The 20,147-nt window shown below is 44.8% G+C and overlaps 1 long non-coding RNA gene across 1 annotated transcript; it reads left to right on the top strand.

Moving 5' to 3' along the window:
- The first annotated feature begins 5,272 nt into the window (after nt 1-5,272).
- On the top strand, nt 5,273-15,603 carry LOC114806389. Its single transcript, XR_003754417.2, has 2 exons — nt 5,273-5,414; nt 15,413-15,603. It is a non-coding gene; the product is annotated as an uncharacterized LOC114806389 (long non-coding RNA).
- Nucleotides 15,604-20,147: the final 4,544 nt, after the last annotated feature.

A 20,147-nucleotide genomic window follows, 5' to 3' on the forward strand; every position in this document is an offset into this window, starting at 1 on the left:
ATTTCTAGCAGGATTGTTGGCAGAGTCCTCTTAGACTGATTACAGAAGAACATTGTTAACTATACCCTCCCAGAATCACGGTACTGCTTCAGACCATAGTGGAACTCAGCTGACAGGGTTTTTAATGTAGTGGAAATACAGAGAATAATATCAAAACCTCTATATTTGACCCCACCAGTAGATTTGGGCTCTGGCAACAACTACTGAAAAAGAGTACATCAAGATTCTAAGATCATTCTGTTGTTTGTTTTACGGTACTTGTAAAGTGCTTACTATGTTTCAAACACTGTTCTAAGCACTGGAGTAAATTCAAGTCAATTAGGTTGGAGACAGTCTCTGTGCTGCATGGGGCTCACAGTCTAAGTAGGAAGGAGATGAGTGAGAATTAGTTTAGAGCAGTCGCAAATGGGAAAATTGGGCTGATGGTCAAAAGGAAGAAAAGAAATCACCAGGCACTGCAGGTAATATACCAAAGTGCAGCAAGGGGTAAGGTTTACTCCCCCAAGATTGCAGATGAGCTTGCCAGTCACACACTCACTTGACCTGCAGAAGACACAAACCAGTTAAAAAAAATTAAAACTCACGATCCGTATTCAACAACATAGCAGCCGGGCAGCAAATGGTTTTCTAATAGTCTGAGTTACGGCTCCTCTCAGAGGAGCTAACTGACTATCAGGGCTGTATTGGTTTGAGGTAGAATTGAGCTCACGGTGAGTGTGAGCTAGCTTTACAAAGACTAACTCTAACTTTACATAGACTAACTCTATGCTAACAAATGTTCTGGAGAATCTAGACCTAATATCCACATAAGCTGAAAAAAACATGATAATTTGCCTATATTGTTCTAAACTATGTTTTATGCCTAAAACTCAAAGGCTTTGTTTAAGGCTCTGATTCCTTGGCAATGGAAGCCTGCAGAGCTTCCTAGGTCCTTGGAGAGTGTGTGTCTGTGGCTCAGAGTTCTGCATTTTTAGCCCAGAAATTGAGAGCACAGGGCAAGGGGGAGGGATTAGAGTGAGATGCTTTTGGATTGATCACCGTGGGTTCCCCTGAAAAACATGATAGGCACCTCTGAGAAGCAGAGACATCTTGAGGATAATGGTGCCTAAGCCATGTCCAGTGGTTACAACAGACCTGGATACTAATCATAATAATAATTGTGGTATTTGTTAAATGCTTACTTTGTGCCAAGCACTGTACTAAGCACTGGGATAGATACAAGATAATCAGATCGGACACACTCCCTACTCCAAGAGAGACTCGCATTCTGCATACAAATATTATTAATTGATAATAGCTGAAATATCAGTTATCATTCAAAAATTTGCCACCAATTCTGAATACAGCTTCTTCTGGGGGAGCATATACATCCACACACCCTGGAAAAATGAAGAGGAGAAATGACTTAGTTATCTGTATCATTGTGGTTAAGCTGTTTTTTGGGCTGTATTATTCAAATAATTGCCTTTCTCATTTATTTAGGAGCTAACCTTTTGCTGTTGCATCATGTCTCAGTTTATTAAACAGTTTCTAGGTCATACAGGTTAAACTTATCAAATTTCTTCAGGAAGAAGCCATCTGCCCCAGGGGATGTGCCAGGAGCCAGCACGGTGTAGGTGTCCAACTGAGGAGCCCAAGTAATGCTTGGCCGTGCGGCCTTGTGGCCCCGGCTACTGCTAACCATGGGTCTCTCCCCAGCACCCCGGACCCCCGTGCTGCCCGGAGGGGGTGGGACAAGGCAGGAAGATGGTGTTGCTCCCAGGGAGAACAGCTGTCCTCAAGCCCTGGAGGACACTCCGAGAGTGGCGGCACCATTCTCTGGACCTCTGCCACATCCCAGTGAACAACCCCGTCCCCACCCAGTACACATACACACACACACACACACACAAGGCGGCTCCCACTTCAGCCAGCCCACTCCCGATGCCACTACCACTTGCTGCTGCCATGGGAGCAGACGGCCAAGTGGGCGGCTCACCCCCACGGGTCTCCGGGCCAGGGGTCGCACCTCACCGCTGGAAGGCAGGGAGTAGAGCCACCATGTCGTCTTCACCTTCGGTCCTTTTCCAGCTCCAACGGGCAGGATGAGCTAGCCCAAAAGGCCATGGGGGTGAACTCATAGTGCCAACCCCACAATGCCAAATCCATGGCATCCATGGCCCCTATGCCCCTCCACGGAGTTGGCACCTGTAACTACAGGAGAAAGAGACAAACACAGAAAGTCAGACACAGAAAAAGAATGGCACACACATCCTTCATCACACACACACACATCCTTCATCACACACACACACATCCTTCATCACACACACACACACACACACACACACACACACATTTTCTCTCTTTCTTTCTCACATATACACACAGTTGATTTTCCCCTTGGAAAACAGCAGCAGCAAGAGAAAGATGGAGCTGAGGCTGCCTTTCCCTGTCTCCAGCAGTAGCCTGGTTCATTGTTAAAAGAGTTGCTGCTTCTCTTCTGCCTTTCTGGCATGAGGGGATTGCATACAGAGAGGTTCACAGAACCCAGAAACTTCAAAAAGCAACAGCAGCTGTCTCTTCAGTCCAGAGCAGAAGCAAGTCACTAAGCTGCCAGGAGAGGCACTGTGAAGCCAGGAGTGGCCTGCAGAAGTGTAAGAATATTATATAGAGAAGCAGCATGGCATAGTGGATAGAGCACAGGCCTCAGAGTCAGAAGGTCATGGGTTCTAATCCCAGCTCTGCCGCTTGTCTGCTGTGTGACCTTGGGCAAGTCACTTTGCTTCTCTGTGCCTCAGTTACCTCATCTGAAAAATGATGATTGAGGCTGTGAGCCCCACATGGGACAGGGGCTGTGTCCAAATCGATTTGCTTGTATCCACCCAAGCATTTAGTTCAGTGCCTGGCACATAGTAAATGCTTAACACATATTATTATTATTATTATATAAGGGCATGACCAGCTGCAGACATTTGGCTGGACAGATTTACTGCCCATCCCTTTTCCAGACACTATTGTCACATTATGATGTGTGTGAGCAATGTTCTGAAGGACATAATGTTATGATGTCAGGTGGAAGCCCTTTTGACTCTTCAAAGCAAGAGTGTTTCTCTGGGGAGACCCCTAACTTGCCCCCATTGCTCCAATGCCATAAACACTTAATACAGGAGGTCCCTGTGAACACTGATGCTGCTAAGGCAGAAGAAGACTGGGCTCTTTCAAATTCTTAACCGCCTGCCCCCCCTCATTCGGCTACTTCTGCCATGCCTCAGTGCAGTTGTTTACCTTGCTGGCCCAGTTTCGGAGCAGGACAGTGGGAGAGGGCTTTCTTCTTTTTGCCCTAGGATGGACATGTTGCTTTAAACATAACAAGAAGCAATCCCCAAATTAGTTAACTTAGGAAGACCTAAAAATTTTAACCATTCTCTTTCTCTAGCCTTCCCACTTTGAAGACAAAAGTACATGAAGGGACACACTGTGATTTTCCTCTGCCTTTTCTGTTAGATGAACTGGTGTTTCATGTCAAAACTAGAATATCTCAGGGAAAATGATTGAGTGGAAAGGCATTCACGAGAGTGTTTTTACTCTCCCATTATCCCATTTTATATTATAATAATATTAGTCATTACTACTTTGATTCATGTTTAATTGCTACTTTTCTTTCCCCGAATCTCATAATGGAACTTTAGGATCAGGAGAACTGGATCTAGCACTATTTTTAGACTCTACCTCCCTTGTTTGAAATGACTCCAGAATGGAGCCTCAGAAATCCCTTCACCCACCGTGAAAATATGGATAAAATCTCTGGGCTGGGGGGAAATAAGTCAGAATAATTGCCCTGAGGCACTTTGAGGACAATGAAGATCTACTAAACCTGTATTTTTTTCTTTTAATGGTGTTCATTGAACACTTACTGTGTGCCAAGCAATTTACTAAGCGCTGGAGATAATCACTGCTGGAGTGCTCGAGACAAGATAATCAGGTTGGACACAGTCCCTGTCCCACATAGTGCTCACAGTGTTAATCCCTAATTTACAGATGAGGTAACTGAAGCATAGAGAAGTTAACTGACTTACCCAAAGTCACAGAGCAGACACAAGATGGAGCCAGGGTTAGAAGCCCAGATCCTCTACCTCCCAGGCCCATGCTCTTTCCACTGGGCCAGAGCTACTTCTCTAAGAGTTCTGAGAGAGTAGCAATGTTTAGAAATGAACAGCAGTCTGATTGGAGAAATTCTCAATTATGAGTTGTCAAAATTAAATTTCACTACATGAAAAGCATATCATCAGCACACAGGGCTCCCATTTCTGAGTACGTGGAGTAGGGCGATGAGAAGGGAGGGACTATAAAGCAATACAGTTTTTGCACCTCTTGGCTCCAAATCAGTGAGTGATAGGAAAATTATTTAATGATCATAGAGAAGCAGCATGGCCTAGTGGAGAGAGCACAGACCTGGGAGTCAGAATTTATTCCTGGCTCTGCCACCTAACTCCTATGTGACCTTGGGCAACTCACTTAACCTCTCCAGGTCTCACTTCCCTCATCTGCAAAACAGGGATTCACTACCTGTTCTCTCTCCTATGTAGGCTGTGCGCCTCATGTAGGACCCAGCACTTAGTAGAGTGTTAGACACATAGAAAGTGCTAAACAAATCCCACTATTATTATTTATTATTATGAACATACAATCAATAATACTTTCTGAGTGCCTGCCATGCACGGAGCTCTGGTCTAAATGTTTGGAGTGTTCAGTAATGGTAGAAGATAAGGAGTTGACAATCTAGTGGGAAAGACAGACACAAAATCATTCACGGGTAAGAAAAAGAAGAGAAAAAAAAGAGAAACTGGAAAAGGACGTGCTTAAATAGTAGAGTTTGAAAGTCAATATGTTCAGGTGTCTCTGGGTTTCCAGGTGTGCACTGGTACAGATTTAGGAAAAAAAGAGAAGTTTTTCCTACAAATCTGCAAGGCTGGAAAAAATATTTCCTCAAGTCGGTTTCTATGGCAGGCTAATGTTATTTGCTAGGACTGGGGCCTTGTTATCAGTGTCCATTTGCCTTTTAATAAAGGTGAATTTGATACAATCAACTGTTTAAAACACACACTCCTTTGTGTGTTACTTCAGGAACAATCAGTGGCTCGAATTTTTTTTTTCAATTCAACCTCTATTAGCAGGTGCAACATTGGGGCTTTTCTTCGGAGACATTTTTTTAATGCTCTTTGTTCTCTGGACATATGTTCTCTTTGCCTTCAATTCAGCCCTCCATTTTTATTTTTCTCCAGTTTCATGGGCACTGAGTAACCCTGCCCAGATAATTGGGGCAACTTAAGCATGGGGAAATTTGCTGCAGAAGAGTACGAGCATTTCAGATCTGAATTTGCCTTCTTGCCAGAGATCTTTCAGCTCAGCGGGAGATACCTGGATTCAAAAAGGTAGCATTCATCACTTTTGGATTTGATCTTGTATGCTGTTTTTTGAAGCTGTCAGAGTGAAAAATGTTCAATCCTTGGCGGCAGGAGTGTCTGGTTGATCATCAGAGTGATTGTATCGTAAACATTGGCCTGGTGCTATTGAGCAATTAAGCCTTATTATTTTGCCTGCTAATTCTTGTGTTGCTTTAATGAAAAGGAGTCCTGAGAATTTGCTGTCATTCTGAATAGATCTTTAAAGAGATACCAGCATTATTTGAGGCCATGATAAAGAAGAATTAATAGGTTAGGTGGGGTACTAAGATTCCATGTAAGTAGATTGCAGTCAAGGGCATCAACTCCAGGGGAACATGGCAGGTAATTACCCCCACTCGCCCCTTGGATATGGGACTGTGGGACCTTCATTCATCTAACCTTTAGAGCACTTGGTTGTAGCCTCTTGAAAAGGGATGAAGGAAAGTCAGAAATGGAACTTAAAAATAAATAATAATGATGCCATTTGTTAAGCTCTTACTATGTGCCAAGCGTTGTACTAAGCCCTGGGACAGATACAACATAATCAGGTAGGGCACAGTCCCTGTCCCACACGGGGCTCACGGTCTAAATAAGAGGGGGAACAGGATTTGAATCTCCACTTTACAGATGAGGAAACTGAGTCAGTCAGTCAGTCAGTCAATGATATTTATTCAGAGTTTACTCTGTGCAGAGAACTGTACTAAGCACTTGGGAGAGTACAATATAACAGACACATTCCCTGGCCACAATGAGTCTAGAGGGGAGGCAGACATTAATACAAATAAAGAAAATTACGGATACGTATGTAAGTGTTGTGGGGTTGGTGAGGGGGATGCATAAAGAGGGGGAGTCAGGGCGACATAGAAGGGAATGGGAGATGAGGAAAGAAGGGTTTAGTCAGGGAAGGCCTCTTGGAGGAGATGTGCTGTCAATAAAGTTTTGAATTTGGAAGAGTAATTATCTGTCGGATATGAAGAGGAAGGGCGTTCCAGGCCAGAGGTAGGACATAGGTGAGAGGTTGACGGTGAGATAGATGAGATTGAAGTACAGTGAGAAGGTTTGCATTAGAGGAGCAAAATGTGCAGGCTGGGTTGTAGTAGGAGAGTAGTGAGTTGAGGTAGGAGAGGGCAAAGTTATGGAGTGCTTTAAAGTCGATGGTGAGGAGTTTCTGTTTGAGGCAGAAGTGGCTGGGAAACCACTGGAGGTCTTTGAGGGATGGGAGTACAGAGAGGGGCAGTGAGCGTGGCACTGAAGCACAGAGAGTTAAGTGACTTGCCCAAGGTCACACAGAAGACAACTGGCAGAGCCAATTTTAGAACTCAGATCCTTTGGCTCCCGGGCCTATGCTTTATCCACTAGGCCATGCTGCTTCTAGATGGTTGCTCCATTTTCAGTTTGCCTCTGGGATTGGGGTAAGGTTTTGCCTTCCCCACTCTGGACACTGGAGTCAAAGAAGGTCTTGCTTTTGTCATGCTCTTAGGTCAGGCCAGGTCAGAGATCTTCAAATCCTCACAAAGCTTCTAGGCTTAGCTGGGGTCTTTATGTGCAATCCCACCAACTCCAGGGCCTACTTGGGAGTTTTAAATGTCCATTTCCCCCCGCCCTCCCATCCCCGGATCCAGAGCCAAGACAGTAGCTTTTTGTGTCTCTTCTGAGAAGCAGGGCAGAGGTTTCACCTCCCTCAAGACCATATTTTCCCTCAAAACACTCCCATCTTCTTCATCCCCTAAACTCAAAATGAAAAGCTGTCCCCCAGGGTCTGATTGTTTTTGTGATTTTTTCCATCTAGAAGTTTGGGAGCATATGGAGAATTTTTGTAAACTCTAGTGGAGAACTCCAGAATCTATCTGCACATCCTAGTCTAGTCACAGATTTGTTTTTACAAAGAAATAAACAAGAGTCATAAATGAATTATTGAGCTCATTTATGCTTACTCAAACTAAAATCCACTCATCCACTGGGTCACCAATTGAGTTATAATGGACAGCAAGTGAAATATGCATCAGCAGTCTAGAGTCATTATTTAAAAAATACTTCAGCTACACTCTGAATTGAGTTGGTTTTGATTATCCCAATTTTACTTACTTTGATTACTCTATTTGTAAGTATTTTTTTTACATCTGTCTCTCCTACTAAAGTAGAACCCCCTTGTGGTCAGGGAATGTGTAGCTTCTTTGTTTTGTACTTTCCAAGAGCTTAGTACAGTACATTACACCCAGCGGGTGTTCAGTAAATACTATTACTACTATTACAACTAAGGAGAGGGAGTGTTGTTGGAACTGGGGGCGGATTTGAGGGCAGAGGTGATCACAGGTCAGCAAGGAGTCATGGAGAAATGGGAAAGCAATTTTACGTCATGATTTGGGAGGAGGAAAGGTAATGTCCTCAATTAGTGATGGGGATGGGATCCTTCAATTATGAGGTGGCCAGCAATATCATCGTGAGATGTCTTTAGGATCTTAATTAACTCTTCAGGGCAGCCTAATTTTTTCAGTAGTTGCCAGAGTCCATGTCAAATGATGGTGCTGAATTATTCCAAAAGAGGTCTTGATTGTCTTCCCTATGCTTCTCTTGCTTCTGACATGTGACAAAAAGATCATGTCTGCCTTTGCCCGGCTATGGTCTGAAGCCATTCTGGGAGCATGTGGTTAACAATACTCTTCAATAATCATCCATTCAATCGATCATATTTGATCATATTTATCGAGTGCTTACCGTGCGCAGAGCACTGTACTAAGCACTTGGGAGAGTAAAATATAACAGAGATGGTAGACACATTCCCTGCCCATAAGGACCTTACAGTCTAGATGGGGGAAGTTCAGGAGGATGCTGGCTAGGATAATAGCCAGACATGGGCAGTAATGAGCTCCCAAGTCAGCTCATTCTTCTTCCTTCTTGAGAGTGATGGTGACTTTGAAATTCTGTGGCATTTCCTCCGTGTTCCATTATGTCGAAGAAGAGCTTTAGCAGACCACGAAGCAACCTGACTCCTTCCTGCTTGTGGATCTCAGTTGATAAGCGGTCAGCTCTAGGAATTTTACTATTCTTCCTGGTTCTGATTGTCTTGTGACTTCATCAAATGTTGGAGCAAAAGCCAACTCTTCAAATTTAGGCAGGCAAACTATTCTACAAAGAGCTGTCATCTTCAATAGTGGAAGAAGTATTAAGGAGCTGATTGAAGAGTTGTTTTCAGCTCTTTAAGATTTCTCCTTTGGATGAGACGAAAGTGGAATTCATTCATTCAGTCATATTAATTGAGCACTTACTGTGTGCATAGCACTGCACTAAGCACTTGGGAGAGTACAATCACTTCAGTGGTGCAGTGGTAGAATGTATGTCTGGGGTGGAGGGGGTCCAGATATATGCTGCAGAGAGGCGAAGAGTTCTTGGATTTTGGTTTCGATCTACAGTGCTTTGTATCCCTTCAGCCTTGGCATCCCACCACTTGTTACACACTTCTAGATAATAATAATAATAATAAAAACAATAATTTTGAAGTGCTTACTATGTGCCAAGCCCTGTACTAAGTGTTGGGTTAGATTCAAGGTAATTAGAGCCCAGATGGGGTTCAGAGTCTAAGTAGGTAAGAGAACAGGCATTGAATCCCCATTTTGCAGTTGAGGAAACAAGCACAGAGAAATGAAGTGACTTACCCAAGGTCACATAGCAGGTATGTACATATCTGTAATTTATTTATTTGTTTGTGTATTCATATTAATGTCTGTCTCCCCCTCTAGGGTGTAAGCTCATTGTGGGCAGGGAATGTGTCTATTGTCATAGCAATGCTCTCCCCAAGTGTGGAGTACAGTACTTTGCATTCATTCATTCAATAGTATTTATTGAGCGCTTACTATGTGCAGAGCACTGTACTAAGCGCTTGGGATGAACAAGTCGGCAACAGATAGAGACAGTCCCTGCCGTTTGACGGGCTTACAGTCTAATCGGGGGAGACGGACAGACAAGAACAATGGCACTAAACAGCGTCAAGGGGAAGAACATCTCGTAAAAACAATGGCAACTAAATAGAATCAAGGCGATGTACAATTCATTAACAAAATAAATAGGGTAACGAAAATATATACAGTTGAGCGGACAAGTACAGTGCTGTGGGGATGGGAAGGGAGAGGTGGAGGAGCAGAGGGAAAAGGGGAAAATGAGGCTTTAGCTGCGGAGAGGTAAAGGGGGGATGGCAGAGGGAGTAGAGGGGGAAGAGGAGCTCAGTCTGGGAACGCCTCTTGGAGGAGGTGATTTTTAAGTAAGGTTTTGAAGAGGGAAAGAGAATCAGTTTGGCGGAGGTGAGGAGGGAGGGCGTTCCAGGACCGCGGGAGGACGTGACCCAGGGGTCGACGGCGGGATAGGCGAGACCGAGGGACGGTGAGGAGGTGGGCGGCAGAGGAGCGGAGCGTGCGGGGTGGGCGGTAGAAAGAGAGAAGGGAGGAGAGGTAGGAAGGGGCAAGGTGATGGAGAGCCTTGAAGCCTAGAGTGAGGAGTTTTTGTTTGGAGCGGAGGTCGATAGGCAACCACTGGAGTTGTTTAAGAAGGGGAGTGACATGCCCAGATCGTTTCTGCAGGAAGATGAGCCGGGCAGCGGAGTGAAGAATAGACCGGAGCGGGGCGAGAGAGGAGGAAGGGAGGTCAGAGAGAAGGCTGACACAGTAGTCTAGCCGGGATATAACGAGAGCCCGTAATAGTAAGGTAGCCGTTTGGGTGGAGAGGAAAGGGCGGATCTTGGCGATATTGTAGAGGTGAAACCGGCAGGTCTTGGTAACGGATAGGATGTGTGGGGTGAAGGAGAGGGACGAGTCAAGGATGACACCGAGATTGCGGGCCTGCGGGACGGGAAGGATGGTCGTGCCATCCACGGTGATAGAGAAGTCTGGGAGCGGACCGGGTTTGGGAGGGAAGATGAGGAGCTCAGTCTTGCTCATGTTGAGTTTTAGGTGGCGGGCCGACATCCAGGTGGAGACGTCCCGGAGGCAGGAGGAGATGCGAGCCTGAAGGGAGGGGGAGAGGACAGGGGCGGAGATGTAGATCTGCGTGTCATCTGCGTAGAGATGGTAGTCAAAGCCGTGAGAGCGGATGAGTTCACCGAGGGAGTGAGTGTAAATGGAGAACTGAAGAGGGCCAAGAACTGACCCTTGAGGAACTCCAACAGTTAAAGGATGGGAGGGGGAGGAGGCTCCAGCGTAGGAGACCGAGAATGATCGGCCAGAGAGGTAAGAGGAGAACCAGGAGAGGACAGAGTCCGTGAAGCCAAGGTGAGATAAGGTATGGAGGAGGAGGGGATGGTCGACAGTGTCAAAGGCAGCAGAGAGGTCAAGGAGGATCAGAATGGAGTAGGAGCCATTGGATTTGGCAAGAAGGAGGTCATGGGTGACCTTAGAGAGAGCAGTCTCGGTAGAGTGGAGGGGACGGAAGCCAGATTGGAGGGGGTCTAGGAGAGAATGGGAGTTAAGGAATTCTAGGCATCGATTGTAGACGACTCGTTCTAGGATTTTGGAAAGGAAGGGTAGTAGGGAGATAGGACGATAATAAATACGGTTGAATGAATGAATGAAGGCAAGTGGTGGAGCAGGGATTAGAACCCAGGTCCTCTGAATCCCAGACCCATGCTTTAGTTTGTTCCATAATTCACAATGTAGGTTTTGATAAACATCTCTCAAGGCAGGCTTGCGAAGATACCCTACCTTGCTTTGCTGCTAGTAGCTCCATGATGTCAGAGTAATTCACGTATGAGGCATAAGAATCTCTTGAAACTAGCTCATCTCAAGAATGAGTTTCTGTCTGTTTGAACTCTCTCTGGCTTCTCATTTAATAATGATAATAATAATAATAATAACATTGGTATTTGTTAAGCGCTTACTATGTGCAGAGCACTGTTCTAAGTGCTGGGGTAGATACAGGGTAATCAGGTTGTCCCACATGAGGCTCACAGTCTTAATCCCCATTTTACAGATGAGGTAACTGAGGCAGCGAGAAGTTAAGTGACTTCCCCAAAGTCACAGAGCTGACAGGTGGCCGAGTCGGGATTAGAACCATGACCTCTGACTCCTAAGCCTGTGCTCTTTCCACTGAGCCACGCTGCTTCTCATTTCATACTTCAGCAGGTTAACTGAGAGGAGGATGTTCAGGATCTCTTCTTCCCACTGGTCAGCTGAATGATGTAACAGTAATACAGGGAAGCTCCCAGAAATTCTCCTTCAGATTCTCTATCCAAGATCATAATGTGATTTATACGGAGGGTCATGTGCCAGGCCAGAGGAAGAAGGCAGCCATGTGGAGGCATATGCTTCATGTTGAGAAGCCCCCTTGGCAAGCCTCTACCCTGAGTGGCCTAGTGAAAAGATCAAGGGTTTGGGAATCAAGAGGACCTGGATTCTAGTCCTGGTTCCACCACTTGCCTGTTGGTTGACCTTGGACAAGTCATATGATTTTCCTGGGCCTCAATGTCCTCATCTGTAAAATCTGTAAAAGAGAAAGAGTGTGGTCTAGTGGAAAGAGTGGGGGCCTGAGAGTCAGAGGACCTGGGTTCCAATCCCAGCTCTTCCACGTCGTACCTGCTGTGTGACCTTGGGCAAATCACTTACCTTCTCTGTGCCTCCATTCTCTCATATGCAAAATGGGGATTCAAATGTTCTCCCTCCTACTTAGACTGTGAACCCCCATGTGGGACTTGATTATCTTGTCTCTACCCCAGAGCTTAGTGAAACAGTGCTTGACATATAGTAAGCGCTTAACAAATACCATAGTTATGATTATTAAAATGGAGATTAGATGTCTGCTCTCCCTCCCACTTAGATTGTGAGCCCTGGGAAGAACAGGGACTGTCCAATCTGATTATCTTCTATCAACTGCAGCACTTAGCACAGTGCTTACCACCTCATAAGTGCTTAATAAATACCATCATCATGGATTAGAGGAGAGTCCAAGGGCCAATCGGAAGGGTGTATGAGGGGAGTAACATTAAGGAATGTGGGCTTGAGGTATGGATGTTGGCAAATAATGACTCAGCAGGAAATGCTGGTCAGGATGACAGGGGACACTAGCATGCAAACAAGGGGTTAGCCTAGCTCTCTGACACCGGTGAAGACAGGAGAGACAGCCATATGAAAACCAAAGGCAGTTACTCATACAACTCCACATCCTCATGAATCAGATGTTGAAAGCAGCATGTCCTAGTGGATAAAGTACAGGCCTGGGTGTGAGAGGACCTGAGTTCTAATCCCAGCTCCACCATTTGTCTGCTTTGGGAACTTGGACAAATCACTTAACTTCTCTCTGCCTCAGTTTCCTCAGCTGCAAAATGGGCATTCAACCTGTTCTCACTAAAGACTGTGAGTCCCAAGTGGGACAGGGACTGTATTTGGCTTTATTAACTTGTGTCTTCCCCAGTGCTTAGAACAATGCGTGACACATAATAAGCACTTAACAAATACCATTTTTAAAAAAAGTCAAATGAGATCATCAGTGATCATCATCAGTTCATATCCATGGAATCGGAGAGCCCTGATCACAATGGAGAACCTAGGGAAGACACGGATCTTGCCCTTGAGATGACTAGGAATGATGCATCTGCTCTTGGTAGACATGAATAACAATAATAATAATAATGACTGTAGGATTTGTTAAGCACTTACTATGTGCCAAGCACTGTACTAAGCACTGGGGAAGATACAAGATCATCAGGTCCCACATGGGGCTCACAGTCTTAAGAAGGAGGGAGAACAGATATCGAATCCTCCTTTTACAGAGGAGAAAACTGAGGCACAGAGAAGTGAAGTGACTTGACCAAGATCACACAGTAGACAAGTGGCAGAGCCAGGATTAACACCCAGGCCCTCTGACTCCCAGGCCCAGGTTCCTTCTACTAGGCCATGCTGCTTCTCAAATGTGAAGTACGAAGTTGAAGTATGGAGTAGGTGATGGCTTTTTCTTAAAAGCTCTTGAGTGTGGTTTCAGGAGCACCGAGAAAATCATTCACTTTGAGCTTGTATGTTCTATCTAGATCCATTTATCCCCAGACTATTTCACAGCACCAGATCTCCAGAAATTCACTGCCCAGTACACTTTGGCTTTTTGTAGCCCAATGTGAATGACAGTAGCCCAGCTGGAATTGTAGAGCAAATCGCTGCTACTGGGCTGGGCCTCTAACTTTTTCCTCATCCCAGGTTAAACCGCATCTTTTGTTATTATTCTTTGGGAAAATGGAAGATCAAAACAAAGGTTTAGAAATATGTTTTTGGGTTTCTCTGCCAGATGAACCCTGCAACTCGTGTTTTCAAGAGTGGTGCTTGAATCTGTGTGTGTGTAAATACAGCTGCTGTTTACTTTCTTGTTTTTCAAGAAAAGCCTCTCGAATGTTCAGACACAGGGAATTTCCAGTATTTTTCTCCACTTTTTTTTTTTGGCCTTCAGCTACACATATTGTGTTGTCTTGACGTAACTTCAGGCAAATATTTTGCCACCAAGAGGCAGTGCAGGGTCAAAGAGGTCTGGAAATTTGGGCTTCGGCTTTTCAGGCCTCCCTAGTAAACAATGGCTCTATAACTCACTGAAACTCCCTCTTGATGACTTTTTCCTGTTTCTGATTGTTTTAGAGCTGCAGGGGTGGACTCCGCTCTCCACAAACTTCTTTTTCCTGCTGCTATATTTAAATGGCTCAGGGGCTGAAAACAGTTTGCTAATCTTGCCACAATAATGCCACTCCAATAGAAATGAAAAGTGTAAATAGATCCCAGAAGATTCTCCTGAATGAACTGATTTTCAGACCTCCCCCTCACAAAAAAATAGCTCTTGTTCAAATTAAACATGGTGGAAGTCATCTGGTTCAATTCACCATCCTGTCTGGAGAGGAATGGTCCCTGACACTGGAGCAACTTTGAATCTTTTTAGTCCCTTTGTTCCTGCCAAAATCAAACAAAAAGTGTGCCTTGTGATGATCAGAAGACTGTGTATGTGTGTTTGGGACTCCGCCCCATCACACCACACAAAAGCTCAGACACAAACACACTCAGGAAACTCCTCAAAATGCTAGGGATGGGGGAAAAAAAGTGAAGAGGAATGTATTCTGCCAGGAGGAAGAAGAGAAAGGATTATGTAAGAGTGAAAACAGTTCAAGGAACTGAAATGTCCTGGACTTTGGGGGAGTTCACAATGCTCAGATGGGTCTGCCATGTAGAATTCATCTCTGAATTCAGGATCTTGGGAATTCTGCCAGAGTTCCTATACAAGCAGATCAACAAATCTATTCATCACACAGGCTGTAAATAGGAGCAGGGCTCATTTGGGGACATTTCCCGCCCCTGCCCTCTAAAGACCCACAAAACCCAGTCTATCATAGGGAAATCAGAGTGCTGCTAACCCAAGTCTCTCCCCACTGAGCATCCCTTTTACTCCCTTTTCCTCTAGTAATCCTGAATGGGTGAGTGTTCTTTGGTGGCTTGGGGTTAGGGAGGGTATGGGTGGTATATTGGTATTCTTCACAGGTCAGAGAATTCTAGACCAAACTCTCTCTGAGTTTGAAGACTTTCAGAGGAGAAGTCATCCATTCCAGGGTGTGACAACCCTCACTCTCAGGAAACCCTTCGTTATGATCAACCCTAAAACTCATTTCCTTTTGTTCTGATGCTAACAAATAAAGCACTTTGTAGAGATAGGAGGGCCAAATTTCAGGGAGACCAAAATGAGTTATTAATAACATCCTCTATACATAAGTGTTTTCCCTAGTCTTCATATTCACTTGGTTTTTTTTTTTGGCCTGCTTTTCCAACCATAAATACTAACCATTTTGGCGCATATTCCGTAGAGATCATCTACAGAGGCAGGGTCTCCACAACCAAAGAAAAAAGGAAAATTACAGCAATGACCTGAATCATTAGAGAGGACATTTACTTTTTCCCCAGTGACCTGGGTAATTCAGGCAAGAAAAGAGGTTTCCTTGCCTGACATTCAGATAATTGCCTCAGGTCTCCTCTTTGTTTTGGCAGTTGAGACCTAGTCGATCTCAGCAAACCAGCCAGGAAAACCCCATTCAAGATATTCCCAGAGCTTGGAGAGATGCACCACAAACTCAATCAGAATTCAACGAGAGTGCCAACAGCAGCCGGCTGCGGGGTGAGCTAGTCGATATGTGAAAGCGCTGAGAGTGGACCACTGACATAAAAAACCCTTCCAGTCATCTGAAAGTAGTTGTTTTTTTCTAAAGTTATTGTTTAAACAAATGATTTTGCTTTCCTGCTGGATGCTGGGCTAATTACTTTGAATACAATCCTTGTGATTGGACCATTTCACCTAAAACAGGCTGGCCAGTTTATATCTAAATTTCTAGGTTAAGGGGGCTTTTTGTTCTGTTTCTTGGTTATTAGCTGAAAACTGAGGCTAAGTGTTTAAGTAACTTTGTGTTTCTCAGCTGTTTACTTTCTCTGGGTTTTGCTTCAGATGATTCCATTTCCGTAAGAAAAAAACCTAATGCTAAATAGCCACACTTCTCCCTTCCTCACCCAGAGAATCTGTCTCCCTCAGGATGAAGGGGGGGAATTGAAAACCAAAAATAAAGAGAACTAGGCTGAAATAGTTTAGGTGGGATGCTCACTGAGCAATCCAAGGGATAACTAATTCCCAGAGGAATTCTCTGTTCCTCCCAAGCTGATCTCCGAACCATCCCTCAGTTGTCATTTTCCCACTTCTGACCTGTTACTCCTGAAATACATTCCCTTCTCAGATGTGCCAAATCACACATGCCCTCTCCACTACTTTGAAGCCCTTCTACAAAGTCACAGTCACACCATCCCTTCTGCCTCAATCAATCAACCAATCAATCTAATTTATTAAGAGCTTACTGTGTGCAGAGCATGTACAAAGTCCTTGGGAGAGTACAATATAACAGAGCTGCCCACAATGAGCTCCTTAGCATTTTGCCATTTAGCAGCCTAACTTAGCTTAGTGCAAAGAGCACGGGCTTGGGAGTCAGAGGTAGTGGGTTCTAACCCCGGCTCTGCCACTTGTCAGTTGTGTGACCCTGGGCAAATCACTTTACTTCTTTGTGCCTCAGTTACCTCATCTGTAAAATGGGGGTGAAGACTGCTAGCCCCACGTGGAACAACCTGATTACCTTGCATCTACCCCAGATGTTAGAACAGTGCTTGGCACACAATAAGCCCTTAACAAATACCAACATTATTATTATTATCAATAACTTAGTTACCACTTATTTATTCATTTTTTAAAATATTTACTCTCATGATAGTTTAAGTAGCGTATAGTCACCGATTTATGTCTCCTCGTTTTCTCATTATATTGAAAGCTCTTCGAGGGCATGATCTTGTCTTACATTTCTCTTACAATCCCCTAGTGCCTAGAGCAGTGTTCAGCTCATGGCGGATGCTGACTCTGAAGCTGATAGTGATAGGATGATTATCGGCAGTGTGGTCTAGTGGAAAGAATGTGGGATTAGGAGTTGGAAGACCCAGGTTCTAGCCCCAGCTCTGCCACTGACCTGCTTTGTGAATTTAGACGGGTACCATAACCTCTCTGGGTCTCTGGCATAATGAGGACAAGATAAATTGTGAGCCCCGGTGTTGCAGGAACTGTGTCCTATCTGATGACCTAATAAGTGCTAAATAATACCATCATTTCATGTGGATCCAAAGGGAAGAGAAAAGCTCTTTCTCTGCCTTTTGTACTGAGACAGGATACCTCTAACCTGCCTGGGACAAAAGCAAGGGCAGTTTCACAGGAAGCTGCCCTGAGGTCTATAGAATCAGATGCAATTGGCATGGCTATGTTAGTTCCAGCTGGATGAGTGTATTAACCCTAGTGTTAAGTTCCCCACCAGCTTCCCATTTTATTACTGAAATGCAACCAAAGGTACAAGGGGATAAATCCACCACTGATCACCTCAGGGCCTGATTAACTTCAGCAGTGACCCCCCAGCCTTGAAAAAAGCCAAAAAAACCCTTGATACTTCTGACTAATAACAGCCTCTCCCATGTGGCCCTTTGAGCCAGCTCTCCAATAATTGAATAGTTTTGAATGGCACCTAACCTGGTCCGGTTCACTGGACTGAATAGAAGGGTCGGTTGGCTGACCCATTGCAAGGATACAGTCTGGCCATGCTCACTGATTTTTATTGATTCCTGGTTACCAGCTAAGCCTTCCTTTGATTTGGAATTTGTCAGGTTACTCAAACGGGAGGTGGAGGAAAAAGGAAAACAAAAGGAAAAGGAAACACTGAGATAAAATTTGGGTTTCATATCAGTCTGGTTCTGAGGGGATGGTGCATACCCCACCCTACTGCTCTCTTCCTCCACCCCTCACACTCACCACCATGTCATAACAGGGGAAGGATATCACCAGGATAGAGAAGGATAGAGAAGGATAGAGAAGGATAGAGAAGGATAGAGAAGCAGCATGGCCTAGTGGAAAGAGCACGGGCTTGGGAGTCAGAGGACTTGGGTTCTAATCTCAACTCTGCCACTTGTGTTCTGTGTTTTGCTGTCTGTCTCTCCCTTTCAGACTGTGAGCCCGTTGTTGGGCAGGGATTTTCTCTATATGTTGCTGAACTGTACGTTCCAAGCGCTTAGCATGGTGCTCTGCACACAGTAAGCGCTCAATAAATATGATTGAATGAATGAATAAATGAATGGCCTTGGGAAAGTCACTTAACTTCTCTGTGCCCCAGTTACCTCATCTGTAAAATGGGGATTGAGACTGTGAACCTTATGTGGGCCAGGGACTGTGTCCAATGTGATTAATTTGTATCTACCCCATTGCTTAGTACAGTGCCTGGGACACAGTAAGAGCTTAACAAATACCATAACCGCCTACCTCCCACCCACCATAAACAAAAAACAAAAACCCACCCTAGGCTGCCTGAACCCGTAGTCAGAGCAAACATAGTAGAAGAATCTGTACCTTAATCTTCACAGCAAAGGAGGGAACATTCTTTCTGTGACTACAGTGTGGTTGAGACCATGCATCCCACATCGCTCTTTTCAGTCACACAGGGACTCAAAAGTAGTATCTTCTTCACGTGCAATGGGCAATGAATTTGCTCAAAGTGGGAATGACATCTTAAACTTAATTCTTCAGTGTGTTCCCTCAAACACCTCAGGCACACAGAAGCACTCGGTCAATACCATTGATATTGGTGATGATGACTGAAGTCAGGAAGAGAGAGGAGTGGGACTTGCAGAAGATTTAGAAAAAAGAAGAGAAGGTGCTTGGCATATAGGGTTGTGGGAAATGTGCGAGAGCAGTGTGAAAGAAGGTACTTAGTGTTGAGCGGAAAGATCCCACCAAGGGAGCTTTGAATATGTTCATCTAGGCAGAGTGGGTCCGGCAGAAGAAAGCTCCATCTCTAGACTGTAAGCTCGTAGTGGGCAGGGAGTCTACCCTCCTTGAACAGAGTCTACCAACTCTGTAGGAAGCAACATGGCCTACTGGATAGAGCAAGGGCCTGAGAATCAGAAGGACCTGGGTTCTAATCCCTACTCTGCCACTTGTCTGCTGTGTCACCTTGGGCAAGTCACTTCACTTCTCTGTGCCTCAGTTCCCTCATCTGTAAAAATGGGGATTAAAAAATGTGAGCCCCATGTGGGACAATCTGATTGCCCTGTATAATAATAATGTTGGTAAAAGCACTTACTATGTGCCGAGCACTGTTCTAAGCGCTGGGGTAGACACAGGGCATTCAGGTTGTCCCACGTGGGGCTCACAGTCTTAATCCCCATTTTACAGATGAGGTAACTGAGGCACCGAGAAGTTAAGTGACTTGCCCAAAGTCACACAGCTGACAAGTGGCCGATCCGGGATTTGAACCCATGACCTCTGACTCCAAAGCCCGTGCTCTTTCCACTGAGCCACGCTGTATCTACCCCAGCACTTAGAATAGTGCTCTGCACACAGTAAGCGCTTAACAAATACCATAATTATAATATTATTATTAAAAGAGCACGGGCTTGGGAGTCAGAGGTCATGGGTTTTAATCCCGGCTCCGCCACTAATCAGCTGTGTGACTTTGGGCAAGCCACTTAACTTCTCTGTGCGTCAGTAACCTCATCTGTAAAATGAGGATTAAGACTGTAAGGCCCAGTTGGAACAAACTGATTACCTTGTATTTAGGCCAGCGCTTAGAACAGAGCTTTGCACATAGTAGGCGCTTAACGAATACCATCATCATTATTATTATTTCTCTCATTGGGTTTTTCTCTGCTATCTCCGTCTTCCACTTTTTGTCTTCTCTATTCTTTTCCTGCCTTTAGATCCCTTCCATAGAAGCTCCACCCCTGACCCACTTTGAGCTTCCCTGAAAAATGGTCACTTTAATATTGCCACATTTGTGATTGTCTGGAGAGAGCAGTGCCACGGGTGGGGAGGCTAGAAAAGGGACAGAAAAGGAATAAACATAAGGAAAAGTGCTCGGTAAATGTTAACAGCTGAGGAGGAAAGCAATTACCATGGAATTGCTAGTCTTAGGAGAAGGAAGGTAGCAGGTCTCTGTAGGAAGTAGGAATAATGAACCTCACCCTGGTCACTGATAATCCCAGCATGCCTCACGGAGGCAGCTTCATACAATCCAGGGACCTCAGGAGCTGGGGAACATCAGCAAGAATTGAAAGAGTTGTTCCATTTGACAAAGAGAAACAACTGATTCTTTCTCAAAACCACTTCTGGGGGACAAGACTTTGCACGCATTATTTCAAAGAAGTTTGGTAAAAAAAA

Source organism: Ornithorhynchus anatinus, chromosome X1, assembly GCF_004115215.2.
Source record: "Ornithorhynchus anatinus isolate Pmale09 chromosome X1, mOrnAna1.pri.v4, whole genome shotgun sequence".
Taxonomy (NCBI): Eukaryota; Metazoa; Chordata; class Mammalia; order Monotremata; family Ornithorhynchidae; genus Ornithorhynchus; species Ornithorhynchus anatinus.